Source organism: Rattus norvegicus, chromosome 17, assembly GCF_021556685.1.
Source record: "Rattus norvegicus strain SHRSP/BbbUtx chromosome 17, alternate assembly SHRSP_T2T, whole genome shotgun sequence".
In the NCBI taxonomy this organism is placed as follows: Eukaryota; Metazoa; Chordata; class Mammalia; order Rodentia; family Muridae; genus Rattus; species Rattus norvegicus.
Window position 1 is genome coordinate 58,378,889 of NC_141550.1, and position 15,253 is coordinate 58,394,141.

Sequence of the window (15,253 nt, forward strand, 5' to 3'; positions counted from 1 at the left end):
GGGTTCTTTATTATAAATAAGGCTGCGATGAACATAGTGGAGCACTTGTCTTTTTTATATGTTGGGGCATCTTTTGGGTATATGCCCAAGAGAGGTATAGCTAGATCCTCAGGCAGTTCAATGTCCACTTTTCTGAGGAACCTCCAGACTGATTTCCAGAATGGTTGTACCAGTCTGCAACCCCACCAACAATGGAGGAGTGTTCCTCTTTCTCCACATCCTCTCCAGCATCTCCTGTCACCTGAGTTTTTGATCTTAGCCATTCTCACTGGTGTGAGGTGAAATCTCAGGGTTGTTTTGATTTGCATTTCCCTTATGACTAAAGATGTTGAACATTTCTTTAGGTGTTTCTCAGCCATTTGGCATTCCTCAGCTGTGAATTCTTTGTTTAGCTCTGAACCCCCTTTTTAATGGGGTTTTTGTCTCCCTGCGGTCTAACTTCTTGAGTTCTTTGTATATTTTGGATATAAGGCGTCTATCTGTTGTAGGATTGGTAAAGATCTTTTCCCAATCTGTTGGTTGCCGTTTTGTCCTAACCACAGTATCCTTTGCCTTACAGAAGCTTTGCAGTTTTATGAGATCCCATTTGTCGATTCTTGATCTTAGAGCATAAGCCATTGGTGTTTTGTTCAGGAAATTTTTTTCCAGTGCCCATGTGTTCCAGATGCTTCCCTAGCTTTTCTTCTATTAGTTTGAGTGTATCTGGTTTGATGTGGAGGTCCTTGATCCACTTGGACTTAAGCTTTGTACAGGGTGATAAGCATGGATCGATCTGCATTCTTCTACATGTTGACCTCCAGTTGAACCAGCACCATTTGCTGAAAATGCTATCTTTTTTCCATTGGATGGTTTTGGCTCCTTTGTCAAAAATCAAGTGCCCATAAGTGTGTGGGTTCATTTCTGGGTCTTCAATTCTTTTCCATTGGTCTATCTGTCTGTCTCTGTACCAATACCATGCAGTTTTTATCACTATTGCTCTGTAATACTGCTTGAGTTCAGGGATAGTGATTCCCCCTGAAGTCCTTTTATTGTTGAGGATAGTTTTAGCTATCCTGGGTTTTTTGTTATTCCAGATGAATTTGCAAATTGTTCTGTCTAACTCTTTGAAGAATTGGATTGGTATTTTGATGGGGATTGCATTGAATCTGTAGATTGCTTTTGGTAAAATGGCCATTTTTACTATATTAATCCTGCCAATCCATGAGCATGGGAGATCTTTCCATCTTCTGAGGTCTTCTTCAATTTCTTTCTTCAGAGTCTTGAAGTTCTTATTGTACAAATCTTTTACTTGCTTGGTTAAAGTCACACCGAGGTACTTTATATTATTTGGGTCTATTATGAAGGGTGTCGTTTCCCTAATTTCTTTCTCGGCTTGTTTCTCTTTTGTGTAGAGGAAGGCTACTGATTTATTTGAGTTAATTTTATACCCAGCCACTTTGCTGAAGTTGTTTATCAGCTTTAGTAGTTCTCTGGTGGACCTTTTGGGATCACTTAAATATACTATCATATCATCTGCAAATAGTGATATTTTGACTTCTTCTTTTCCGATCTGGATCCCCTTGACCTCCTTTTGTTTTCTGATTGCTCTGGCTAGAACTTCAAGAACTATATTGAATAAGTAGGGAGAGAGTGGGCAGCCTTGTCTAGTTCCTGATTTTAGTGGGATTGCTTCAAGTTTCTCTCCATTTAGTTTAATGTTAGCAACTGGTTTGCTGTATATGGCTTTTACTATGTTTAGGTATGGGACTTGAATTCCTATTCTTTCCAGGACTTTTATCATGAAGGGGTGTTGAATTTTGTCAAATTGCTTTCTCAGCATCTAATGAAATGATCATGTGGTTTTGTTCTTTCAGTTTGTTTATATAATGAATCACGTTGATGGTTTTCCGTATATTAAACCATCCCTGCATGCCTGGGATGAAGCCTACTTGATCATGGTGGATGACTGTTTTGATGTGCTCTTGGATTCGGTTTGCCAGAATTTTACTGAGTATTTTTGCGTCGATGTTCATAAGGGAAATTGGTCTGAAGTTCTCTTTCTTTGTTGGGTCTTTGTGTGGTTTAGGTGTAAGAGTAATTGTGGCTTCATAGAAGGAATTCGGGAGTGCTCCATCTGTTTCAATATTGTGGAATAGTTTGGATAGTATTGGTATGAGGTCTTCTATGAAGGTCTGATAGAATTCTGCACTAAACCCGTCTGGACCTGGGCTCTTTTTGGTTGGGAGACCTTTAATGACTGCTTCTATTTCCTTAGGAGTTATGGGGTTCTTTAACTGGTTTATCTGTTCCTGATTTAATTTCGGTACCTGTTATCTGTCTAGGAAATTGTCCATTTCCTGCAGATTTTCAAGTTTTGTTGAATATAGGCTTTTATAGTAAGATCTGATGATTTTTTGAATTTCCTCTGAATATGTAGTTATGTCTCCCTTTTCATTTCTGATTTTGTTAATTTGGACACACTCTCTGTGTCCTCTCGTTAGTCTGGCTAAGGGTTTATCTATCTTGTTGATTTTCACAAAGAACCAACTTTTGGTTCTGTTGATTCTTTCTATGGTCCTTTTTGTTTCTACTTGGTTGATTTCAGCTCTGAGTTTGATTATTTCCTGCCTTCTACTCCTCCTGGATGTATTTGCTTCTTTTTTTTCTAGAGCTTTTAGGTGTGCTGTCAAGCTGGTGACATATGCTCTTTCCTGTTTCTTTCTGCAGGCACTCAGCGCTATGAGTTTTCCTCTTAGCACAGCTTTCATTGTGTCCCATAAGTTTGGGTATGTTGTACCTTCATTTTCATTAAATTCTAAAAAGTCTTTAATTTCTATCTTTATTTCTTCCTTGACCAGGTTATCATTGAGTAGAGCATTGTTCAATTTCCACGTATATGTGGGCATTCTTCTCTTATTGTTATTGAAGACCAGTTTTAGGTCGTGGTGGTCTGATAGCACGCATGGGATTATTTCTATCTTTCTGTACCTGTTGAGGCCCATTTTTTGACCAATTATATGGTCAATTTTGGAGAAAGTACCATGAGGAGCTGAGAAGAAGGTATATCCTTTTGCTTTAGGATAGAATGTTCTATAAATATCCGTTAAGTCCATTTGGCTCATGACTTCTCTTAGTCTGTCTGCGTCTCTGTTTAATTTCTGTTTCCATGATCTGTCCATTGATGAGAGTGGGGTGTTGAAATCTTCTACTATTATTGTGTGAAGTGCAATGTGTGTTTTGAGCTTTAGTAAGGTTTCTTTTACGTATGTAGGTGTCCTTGTATTTGGGGCATAGATATTTAGGATTGAGAGTTCATCTTGGTGGATTTTTCCTTTGATGAATATCAAGTGTCCTTCCTTATCTTTTTTGATGACTTTTAGTTGAAAATTGATTTTATTTGATATTAGAATGGCTACTCCAGCTTGCTTCTTCTGACCATTTGCTTGGAAAGTTGTTTTCCAGCCTTTCACTCTGAGGTAGTGTCTGTCTTTGTCTCTGAGGTGTGTTTCCTGTAGGCAGCAGAATGCAGGGTCCTCGTTGCATATCCAGTTTGTTAATCTATGTCTTTTTATTGGGGAGTTGAGGCCATTGATGTTGAGAGATATTAAGGAATAGTGATTATTGCTTCCTGTTATATTCATATTTGGATATGAGGTTATGTTTGTGTGCTTTTCTTCTCTTTGTTTTGTTGCCAAGACGATTAGTTTCTTGCTTCTTCTAGGGTGTAGCTTGCCTCCTTATGTTGGGCTTTACCATTTATTATCCTTTGTAGTGCTGGATTTGTAGAAAGATATTGTGTAAATTTGGTTTTGTCATGGAATATCTTGGTTTCTCCATCTATGTTAATTGAGAGTCTTGCAGGATACAGTAACCTGGGCTGGCATTTGTGTCCTCTTAGGGTCTGTATGACATCAGTCCAGGATCTTCTGGCCTTCATAGTTTCTGGCGAAAAGTCTGGTGTGATTCTGATAGGTCTGCCTTTATATGTTACTTGACCTTTTTCCCTTACTGCTTTTAATATTCTTTCTTTATTTTGTGCGTTTGGTGTTTTGACTATTATGTGACGGGAGGTGTTTCTTTTCTGGTCCAATCTATTTGGAGTTCTGTAGGCTTCTTGTATGCCTAGGGGTATCTCTTTTTTTAGGTTAGGGAAGTTTTCTTCTATGATTTTGTTGAAGATATTTACTGGTCCTTTGAGCTGGGAGTCTTCACTCTCTTCTATACCTATTATCCTTAGGTTTGATCTTCTCATTGAGTCCTGGATTTCCTGTATGTTTTGGACCAGTAGCTTTTTCTGCTTTACATTATCTTTGACAGTTGAGTCAATGATTTCTATGGAATCTTCTGCTCCTGAGATTCTCTCTTCCATCTCTTATATTCTGTTGGTGAAGCTTGTATCTACAGCTCTTTGTCTCTTCTTTTGGTTTTCTATATCCAGGGTTGTTTCCATGTGTTCTTTCTTGATTGCTTCTATTTCCATTTTTATGGAATGACAATTTCAATACAGTTTCTGCATGGCTACAGGCCCCATCTCAAACCTTCAGAACCAGAAACAGTAATGGCCATACCAATAGTGAACAGCCCTCCAGGTGACTCTGATACATACAATTTTCAAAATGCATGTCTTCAAAATGTATTCCATTTCTTGTATTTTCTATTAACAGTATCTATAGATGGATTAATTGCACAATTTAAAATCAATTTAAGAGAAACAAGAAATCAATTATACAAAGGCCTAAACCATTTTCAGCAACATGACGAACACCACACAGGACATGTCTTCCTGACATGCCAAGAAGACAGAAAGCAGAAACGCAAAGACGGCCTTGGGTAGTAACTATAGGATACCAGGGAGAGCATGTGAGAGCAGAATCTGGGTGCTGCCCACTCACCAGGCAGCAGTCTGCCAGTCTGGCTGGCAGCAGTACCCCAGCGAAGCAGATCTGAGGAAGTGGACTTTCCATGAGTGTGTGCACCGTCATGTTTCTATTACCCAGCATATTTTCTATAACCTTACAGAATCTCTTCTGTTCTTGTCATGTACTTCACACTCAGTGTCCTGTAGTCTCTACAGTTCTGACTTTATGCCAGTTCACCACCATCCATCTTTCCTTCTTGGTTTTCAAACTATATGTTCTTTGTTCCCTCATGACTTTTACTTCCTCAACTTTTTTTTTTTTTTTTGGTTCTTTTTTTCGGAGCTGGGGACCGAACCCAGGGCCTTGCGCTTCCTAGGTAAGCGCTCTACCACTGAGCTAAATCCCCAGCCCCATCCTCAACTTTTTTGAACAGAGAACTTTCTAGGTCCATTTGAAAATCAATAAATCAAACTGAAGATACTTATCACTTGAATTCCCATATAAGTAAATTCTCCATGAAGCCTTAGAGAGCCACGTCTAGTCAAATATCCAGAGCAGTTTTCTTGGCTTCAGCGATGGAAGGTAAGAAATAGGAAAGTGTTGGTATATTGTTTTATCATTGTAAACTATAACCAGTAACTTTGATTCTTTGTGTTTTTTCATTCTCACAGGAATTATTCTTTCTATGTTTATTACAATGTTTTATTGCTAAATAACTTAGAGATTTAGTAACAACCAACCAACCAACCAACCAACGACCAATAACCAAGGGCTACATTGTCAACACACTCAGCCGTGAGAACCACGTTGCCTTTGCCCATTTAAAACAATAATCTTAATTCTTTGTAATTCTTTTCAAAATAATGTCAAACAGTTCTTGACTCTGAGAGCCATAAAAATCAATCTAAAAGATAGATTTGGCGCATTAGACATAATTTGTTGACTTTTGCTTTAAACACTTGTGCAGAAGATTAAACACAATACAGTTAAGTCACTTTTTGAATTGAACTTTTAAATTAAAAAGCACATTATATATTATGGAAAAAACAGCTGTAATATGTATAACCAAAAATAAAAATCAGTTCCTACGTGAAATGAAGTCTGGATAATACGCAATATCCATCAAAGATGTAACCCTTCCGTGGTTTGGGTGCTCAATACCAACCTGCTTACAGGACATGCCCACTGGTACAGTAGGCACAGCTGCTCTAGCAGTGGCCAGTCACTTCCTGGCTTGCACTTTGCTTCATTGGTTTGAGGCAATCAAACCAAGACATGCTGCCATAACTATTCCTGCTGTCCAGCTTGCTCTGGAGAATCCTGCCTTCACCTTCTAAACTGCATGTCTGCTGTGACACTTACCTACATTTACTTGGGTTCTGGGAACCTAAACTCTAATCCTCATACTTATACATTAAGCACTTTAACCACTGAGTCATTTCCCCAGCCCCCAAACCAGATCTTTAAAAGAAACTTTTGTTCTCCTTTTAATGACAGTTACTATATTAGCTGGCATGATAATGCTCCCCTACTCTTAGACGTTTGAAAGCTTGGTCTACCTAGATGGTGGAACTCTGTAACTAAGGATTAGGAGGTGTGACCTTGGCCAGTTAGCTCTTTCTGCCTTGTCCCTGTGAATCAACATGTAAGCTCTCAGCTATTGCTCCATTGTCTGCCTACCTGTTGCCATGCACCTTACCATGATGATGAACTTTAACCCTCTGAAACCATAAACCCAAATTAAACTCTTTTATTAGTTACTATGGTCATGGTGTTTTACTACAAAAATAAAAAAAAGTGTGACTAAGACAGCCATAGAATTAATAAGATAGTCATTATCACATATGGTTATATAAGTTATCAGATACACTGGACAAATCTTTTTCATTTATTTATTTATTCACTTTACATTGCACTCTCCCTCAGTCCCATCCTCAGAGAAGGGGACATGTCCAGTGGGTACCCTCTCACCCTGGTACATCAAATCACAACAGGATTAAGTGTACCCTCTTCCACTGAGACCAGACCAGGGAGGGGAAGGGGATCTAAAGGCAGGCAACAGGCAAATGGGAACGGACAGCCCCCATTGCAGCTGTTAGGGGGCCCACATGAAGACTGAGCTGTGCATCTGCTACAGACGTGCAGGTCACCCAGGCCCAGCTCTGCATGCTCTTTGGGTGCTGCATTAACTAGTGACAAAGGAAAAGGGAATATTTGAAGTTTTGTAAATATAATCTGTTTATTCTTTATGTGCATGAATGGTTTGCCTGCATGCATGTTTGCCTACCATGTGCACACCTAGTGCCCAGGGAAGACAGAAGAGGGACTTAGATCCCTGGAACTGGAGTTATAAGACAGTTTGTAAACTACCATGTGGGTGATGGGAATCAAACCTAGGTCCTTGGAAGAACAAGTGCTTTGAACCACTGACCCATCTCTCCAGCCCCAAGAAACACTCTTACTCTAAAAGAGAAACAGAATTGCATTTTAGAGATACAGAGTTTATGACAGTCCACCTATATGTCCCAGGTACAGAATCCGAATTTGAATGCACAATAATTTCACCTCTCCTTCCATATGTTTGGGAACAAAGAAAAATCTACATAATTACCATATGTTGACAAAGTGAAATTATAATCACAACCAGAAACCAACGACAACTGATAACTCGCTAACTCGCTGGGAGCAGAGGAGGGAGAGTGCTTAGCAGGCAGGGCCCCAGCATCAAACCCCAGACCAGGCTAGACCAGACCAGACCAGACCAGACCAAAGACAGTAACTCTCCTTTTTATGTTATATCTGGAAGTATTTTGAATGGTTCAAAGGTCACAGCTTGGACAAACCTTCCTGAACCTGACCTTCTCCTCACACAGCTTCTGGTTTGAGTCTTGCTGGTTTCTCGTCTGTCCTGTACAGGACAGGGCTTCTTATCTTCTGAACTCTCAGCCACAGATTGTGGCCTGCTACTTCTTAGCACCTGTTCAAACTATACATATCCATAAAGTTAAATTCTCCTACTTCTGCCCTTACTCTTTTTGACGCTGTATCCCATCCTTAATTTCCCGAGAATGTACTACTAATCAGTTAGCAGGAACAGCTAGCTATATAATAATCTACTAATCAGTTAGCAGGAATGACTAGCTATATAATAATCTACTAATCAGTTAGCAGGGATGGCTAGCTATATAATAAACTACGAATCAGTTAGCAGGAATGACTAGCTATATAATAAACTACTAATCAGTTAGCATGAATGGTTAGCTATATAATAAACTACTAGTCAGTTAGCAGGAATGGCGAGCTATATAATAAACTACTAATCAGTTAGCACGAATGGCTAGTTATATAATAAACTACTAATCAGTTAGCAGGAATGACTAGCTATATAATAAACTACTAATCAGTTAGCAGGAATGGCTAGCTATACAATAATCTATGTCACCACAAGGCTATGGTGTGCTCCAAGTCTCTCATCACCATTTCAGGCCACAGCATTATTACATAATGCATATTTAGTAATTAATTATTAAGTGAATTTATTTATAAAATACGGTTTGGCTGTTACAGGTAAATCTGAATTAAAGATAAAACTTTGAAAGAAGGAAACTAAATTAAATAAACTTGAACATTTAATTTTAAAAAGTGTATTTTCTTATAAGTGACAGCCCCAAGCCAGATGAAATCCTGTAAACTGCAAAGCATGACAACAATTATTTTGCTGCTGCTATTCCCAAAAACTGTGATGAGGTAATAAACTGTCCTGATTTTAGTTCAACTTGTAGTCTAAAAATAGAACTGGATCATTACTGATGGCTGAAAACCATTAAGTCTACTCAGTATCCCGCTATTCCTAAGGCACGTGGTCCATCTCTACAGATCGTCCTTGATGAGCTGGCCTTGCTGTGGGGCAGGCAAAGCTGTCCTGTAATCCCGACAGCCAGTGCTTCCAGCTGAACTCTGTGGTCACGGTTTTCTCCTACATCTTTCATTCCATCCCTAACAAAATCTGATGAGCATTTATTTCAATTTATTAGTGTTGATGAGGAAGTAGGTTAATCGCTTCACATAGAGAAGCCCACTTCCAGGTATGGCAGTTGTGCTAACTAAAGCCAAGAACAGAATGGTGAAAACGCAGCTATTCAGTCTGAAGGGGTTTTACTAACAGCTTTCAAATAAAGTACATAGGAAATGCTATTCTTGCAATAAAGATAGTGCCACTCCAGGAGACGTATCCTGTATATGCAAGCATAGATTGGAAAAGCATCATAAGACAAGGTCACTCCTACAAACAATGGTCAGAATCATCCAGGGAAGCCCAGGAAGAAAAGAAGACAGCCATAAACTGAAGGAACTTTCTCAGCACACATGCTAGTCAACGTGCAGCCACACACTGAGTAAGCTAATGAGTACTTATTTGTGGGAAACGGAACTGGGCAATGCTTTGTATATACCTGAAATATTGAAAGTTAAACCCATTACTGTCCTCTAGCACTTAAAATTCAAGCAACCCTCTGTCCCCCCAGCATTGGGATTTAACAGAAAAGACCACCACTAACTTTGGCCACAGTGTCTTTGCATTCCTCATTTCCTACCTAGTTAACTCTCCCATGTGCTATGAAACTCTAATCCACAGCTAATCCCCACTCTTCATCTCACTGCACAGACCAGCTTAAGCCCACTGTCTCCTTAGCTCACTGTGAAGCTCACCTGGACCACAGAGCTTTATACAGCCACAAGAATAATAGTAACTTGCTCAACAACACAGACCTTACAGTTTTGTGTCTGGCTTCCTTCACTTAAGTGAGCACATCCTGCATGCTTCTATTTATATAGAGTTACGCACAGGCACACCAGGGATGTGCTGGAACCCAGGCACGAAGTTTCTTTGATGAACATGGGGCAAGGTTGGCAAGAAGGAGAGAAAGATGAGTTGTCTGAGCCTCTGGTGACGCCTTCCCAATGTGGTCAGCTGTGAAGAACCTTGAAGCTCCCTCCATACCTGCAGTAAGCTCACTGCTCTGCATGCACAGCAAGCTCTAGGTAAAAATTTAGGAAAAATAAAATTTTGGCAGCCAGTCTTCTTTCTGCTCTTATATGGATGCCAAATGACAAATATCTAACAGACTGGGATGGCATCTTGCTAGACACCCGCATCCCCTGTGTCTGAAAACCGTTGGTCTAGAGTGTATCTTGTCCTCCCTACCCTTCAGGGCCTTCACAGCTAACACGCCTAGAGCCCAGAATCCTGTTTGGTTCCCATTTGTTTACTAACTCCCACGCATGACTCAGATTCAGTTAAAGTTTCATTTCTACAGCTGTCTCCTCTGTCCCCAGTGCTGGGCCTCTCTCCTGCATATTTCTTCCATGGACTGAATGACGAGGGGCAGGAAATGTTTTATTTATCATTCTGTTGTCATAGTTCTCCATGGATTCAATGATTGATTAGATAAGCTTGATTTATTCCCTACCTAGGAACATGAAAGGCAGCTTTGGCAGAATTTCAAAGTCTAAATATTTCAGTAAAAACTGAAATTGTTAAGAGTGTTTAATACAGAAACATGAAGGACATACATGAAGACTAAGTTGTTATCACAGAAAGATATGCATATAGGCAAGACAGGTGTGTACAATGGCTCGCGTGATTGTCTACAAGTCCTAGTGCAAACAAACGGCAACCTGCAGCCATGCTATCCTTAAAACGTAAACGACTGTGAGTCACTGCCACCACACAGACGCTGGGCTATGCTTGATGGAAACCAAGGCTCTGCCAATAACCTAATAGCTTGGTCAAGAAACTGCTTTGAAGTTTAATATGCCTACCTATACCTTAAAAGAAATTATCTATATGTATTTACAATGTTTCTGAGAAGGTTTTATGTTTACATGGTGATGCAATGAATTATTGCAAATTTCCAAATTCTTTATCCCTGTTTGTCTGTAAGTAAATTGACCCCTGACACTGTATATCGGTGGCCATTTGACAGAAGCCTTGATACAAACTCATTGGAGACATGATTAAGATTAAGGATCAGATGCTTAGCAACAGGGAGTGTACACAGAGAGTGACGGAGCTAGGGTTTCACAGACCCCCTGATGACCACCCTAGCGTCTTCGGATTAAACAGGGACTAAAACTGAAGTTCTTTTCCTGTACCTTTAAACTGCAGTTTTAGAAATGATGGTGAAGCCTTAAGCAAAAGAAAACCAGTCTAGTGAACAAAAGTGAAAACCCAAACGCGAGTCATTAACATACTCTTTACTCTTAAAACGTATTAGCTAGAAAAGGCTAAACACCTTATTTATATATAAATCCAGGTGTTAATTAGACAAAATTATTCATGCCTTAGAAATTTGGAGTTAGGTAAAATAAGAGTCTTACACAAACATAACATATTTCCAGACACAGAAATGTGTAACACTTCAGCTTGAAAAGGACAATAATCCGCCACCCAAGCCCACGGCTACCACCCAGCTCCATTCTTCTCAGGGGAAGGGAAATAGACAATAAAGACCATGACTACTGAGACCGTGCCGGTAACTGTTTTAGGAGGGCCACCTTACAATTTCTTTAAAATAACTAATTTTTTAAAAAAATTCTTGTTCTCTGAAGGATGCAGAATCACAAACAGTGTTAGATGCAGTCTCCTAGGGGTTTGGAATGCACCAGAGCTTATGCTCGGAGTGGAAGAACTGCAGCACGCCCTGGCCGCTGGGAGCATCTGCCTCAAGCGGCCATGATGCAGAATGACCCCTTCCTTCTCTTGTGAAGACTGTGGAGCACCAGTATACAAACCATGGCCCTCACAGAACTTTCATGTCGTCTTTGAAACCTAAGGGGAGTCAGATCCACATCACTAAGGAGGTTACTAAAAATAAAAAATGCTACTAAAACATACTTAAAATTTTAAAGAGTGATGTTGAAATTTTTGTTCTTCTGCAAAAGAAGTGTAAATGGAAATGAAGACTCTGTTAAGGCATTGGAGCCCAGTGGTCACTCCCAGCTTATATAAGCAATGGCAAGTGCTTAGACGGATGCTGCTCGAAGTTTAGCCCAGTGCCCAGCAATCAACGTTCTGTGCCCAGGTCTGCCAACCTGAGAGCCAGGAGCCCGCTACAGTACTGGCCAGAGCCAGGACACGGTAGAGTGCCAGGGCCTAGGAACCTACTGAGATTACTGTTTGGGTGAGCGATTCCTCAGAAGGCACAGAATCACAATGTGCACTTGGCCATTCATACTTACAAACTCAAGTTACTAATCACTCAGCTTCATAACTCTCATGCCTCATTGCAATGGTGTCAGTGGAGTTTAGATGTGTCAGTGTGAACCTGGAGCACCTGTCATGGGAAGCCCTTCCTTGTCCTAAACATTCCCGTGTTCTAGGAAGATTCCTACTTTGGAGACCCTTTCAGGACAGTCTCTACCTTCTCAGTCCTACAAGTTTCCAGACAGCACAGGGATCTCTCATTGAAGTTAAACTGAGATGAAACAAATACAACATAACCAACCCAACTTTGATAAATTAAGCAGGGTTCATACTTACACTAAATTAGTATTTATCTGAGGTTCAAATTCAACAAGGCATCCTGTTTTGCTTTTTGTTTTCTGGTGGAAAACAAAAGGTGGGAACTCAAAACTATGTGAACTAATAAGGCTTCCCAATGGACAGATTAAGAAAACAACGAAGGATCCATTCATTCTTCATCTAGATCCATCCAATCAAATACATGCTCAGGTGAGAACAAGGTGCTGGGACGCTGCAGAAGAACTACTGTTACCAAGCCAATCCATCAGGCCTGCCCATTAGTGCAGCCACAGGATCAATAGTTCACCTTGCTCCCTCTGGATGTGATGTACTTTAGTGTTGCCAATATAACATTACAACGATTGTTGCTACAGATCTTACTTTTGGGAATGCAGACAGAGAAGGCAGGAATAGTGGTTCATATGCCACATAAGCGGTAAGAAATTAAACAATAGTAATACTGGTGAAAATTATTTTTAAAATAGATCATCAGTGCTATTTTAAATTTTAAACGATTTCCTTATTTTTATTTTCTATGTGTGAGTGTTTTGCCCTGCATGCTGGTGCCCATAGAGGCCATAAGAAGATATCAGATCCCTTGGAACTCTTGCTATAATGGTTATGAGAATCTGGTGTGTTCCAACACCTGACCCCAGCTTCTTCGGGAGAGCAGCCAGGGCTCTTTAACTAGCTGTAGTCTCCCAGCACTCATTACTTTTTGTAAAGGTATGTGTGGGAACTTTTTAAATTAAATATAATTTTACAACAAAAATTCATAATAAAGCCTTAATTTGAATAAGAAATATTTTATATTACTAAACATCACCTTATAATTTCAGTAGGTTTATGTTTTATTTACAAATTCCTTGGCTAAAGAGTTATAGTTACCCATTCTCTCCCAGAAATGAAAAAAGGAATCAAGTAAACTGTATGTGTATATGTACTCTTTACATTATAAATACCTAATGCTTCCATGTAATATAACCTGTGTTAGAATTACTTACAATTTTTTTTTAATTTTTAAATTACCTGCAATGAGACTAGCTCTGATTCTACCTTTTCTCATTCTAACAGGAACAAGGGGTTATTTTCCCTCAACACGTTGTATTAAGCAGATACAGGAAAAACTGTGTTTTAAAAAGGAGGGTGATGTTAGTCATGTTTTAGAAATAGGGCTGCCAAACAAAGGCATCAGGATTCTCTCCAAAGTCAGAGTTCCATAAAGTCACCTCAAGTGCAGCTTGTCTCCAAGCCCAGCAAGAAATGGTGAGGGAATGGAGTGGACAGATTGAGTGTCCCCCAACTCCAACCCAGCACTGTCATCCTATTACCAATGCACAGTACCAGGGTACTCTGTTAGGATTCAGTTTTTTGTTGGAAGCCAAACTTACCTTACCTAGCACTAACCTACTTCTAGCACAGATGGCATTTTCAAAATCAGTATGCATCTTCTTGTCCCCTTAGAGAGCAAATGAGACCTAACAGACATTTTCATCCAGGATTAGTCATTTTAAGGTGTCAATAAATCGACAAAAGAACTGCTTTTCTGCTGTTGAAGTTTGGAAGGGAAGTCCATTAATTTATCTCTCTGCTCTGAGTGTCTCCTCCTGGAGCCCATGTGTTCACTGCATCTTTCTTAAAGAAGAAAGTGACAGGGTAAAAAGGATCATTTTTTATGCTGTTTAAATATTAAGAAAGCTGTTGTTACCCTACTTTTTGAAAATGAAATAGATTGCAAATGATTTTAGAGACCCCAGGAGGAAAGGTAAGACACAGCTTCAAGGAGATCATGAAAAGCAGGGCTTCAAAGTTGGATTGATCAGTTAAAGCTGTGTCATCAGACTGCCTAAATGCTGAGATGGCTTCAAAATGGCTCACTTCAGATACCAAGACATTCAGGAGTCTCCCTGAGGAAGAACTCAGAAGTTATACACTGGTCTAGGTGTAGCCTGACCCCAAATAAGCTTTAGTAAACTGTTGGTGTGTGTGTTTCCTCAAGCTGTCTGTGTTGGCTGGCCAGTGAAGTCCAGACAGCCGACTGCCCTTGAGTACAGACACAACCAGCTTTGTACATGGGTGTGGATGTAACCTCAGGTCCTCCTGCTTGTGTCTCTGGCACTGTATTTATGAACAAGCCATATCCCCAGGCCCTAATTAAAAATAGTAATAAAACAAAACAAAAAATAATCTCTAGGCCATATCCCACTTAAAAACAGTGACAACTCTTGATGGGCAGGTGGTGTGCCGCCCACAGGAGTGGGTGGTCCAGGTCTGATGCTCTCAGGCCCTCGATGGAGCATTCCAAAGCCAGTCCTGCAGTAGGAGCTCGGCCTCAGTGTGGATTTACTGCCCAGTGCTTACCTTTAGAGAACAAGGTGGCTGACAAACTGACCGACCGAGCTCTCAGCCCGCCTCCAAGAACACTGAAAAGATCTGCAGAAGGTTCTTGGTGCGGGAGGGACCTCTACAGTCTTCTTGTGATGGAAGTTTAAGATTATCCTGAAGGAGGAGAGAAGAGTAAGATATTACCCTAAGACCACACCACAGGGGTCAAGTTTATCTTCTGTTACAAAAGGAGGCTCTGAAGAAAGAATTAGATTGAATTGTGACAATTCTAAAACGTCACATTTTCTTTGTTTAAAAATTATCTTCTGTTCCAGTAATACTACATGTTCAAGTATTATATCCTACATCAAACCTTAAGAAATCTAAGATCTGCCTTATCTCTGGGGAATTAAAATATTGGAACAATCTCGGGAAAAGTCTGTGTTGCAAATAATCCCAATCATACACTAAACTTTAATAAACATGACTAATACAGTCCAGAATCATGTCTGAATCCATCTGTTAGAGTGTGAGGGCCACAAACAGATCTTGTTCTTGTTTTTAATGT

The 15,253-nt window shown here is 39.9% G+C and overlaps 1 protein-coding gene across 11 annotated transcripts in view; it reads right to left on the reverse strand.

The window, feature by feature from the left end:
• The window catches only part of Zeb1 (zinc finger E-box binding homeobox 1), a 166,826-nt gene that overhangs the window by 101,382 nt on the left and 50,191 nt on the right, over positions 1 to 15,253 (reverse strand). For 7 of the 11 annotated variants that reach the window (XM_087589884.1, XM_087589886.1, XM_087589880.1 and 4 more), the window contains one exon: positions 14,722 to 14,859. The gene's annotated coding sequence lies outside the window, so the exon portion shown is untranslated. 11 annotated transcript variants of the gene reach the window in all.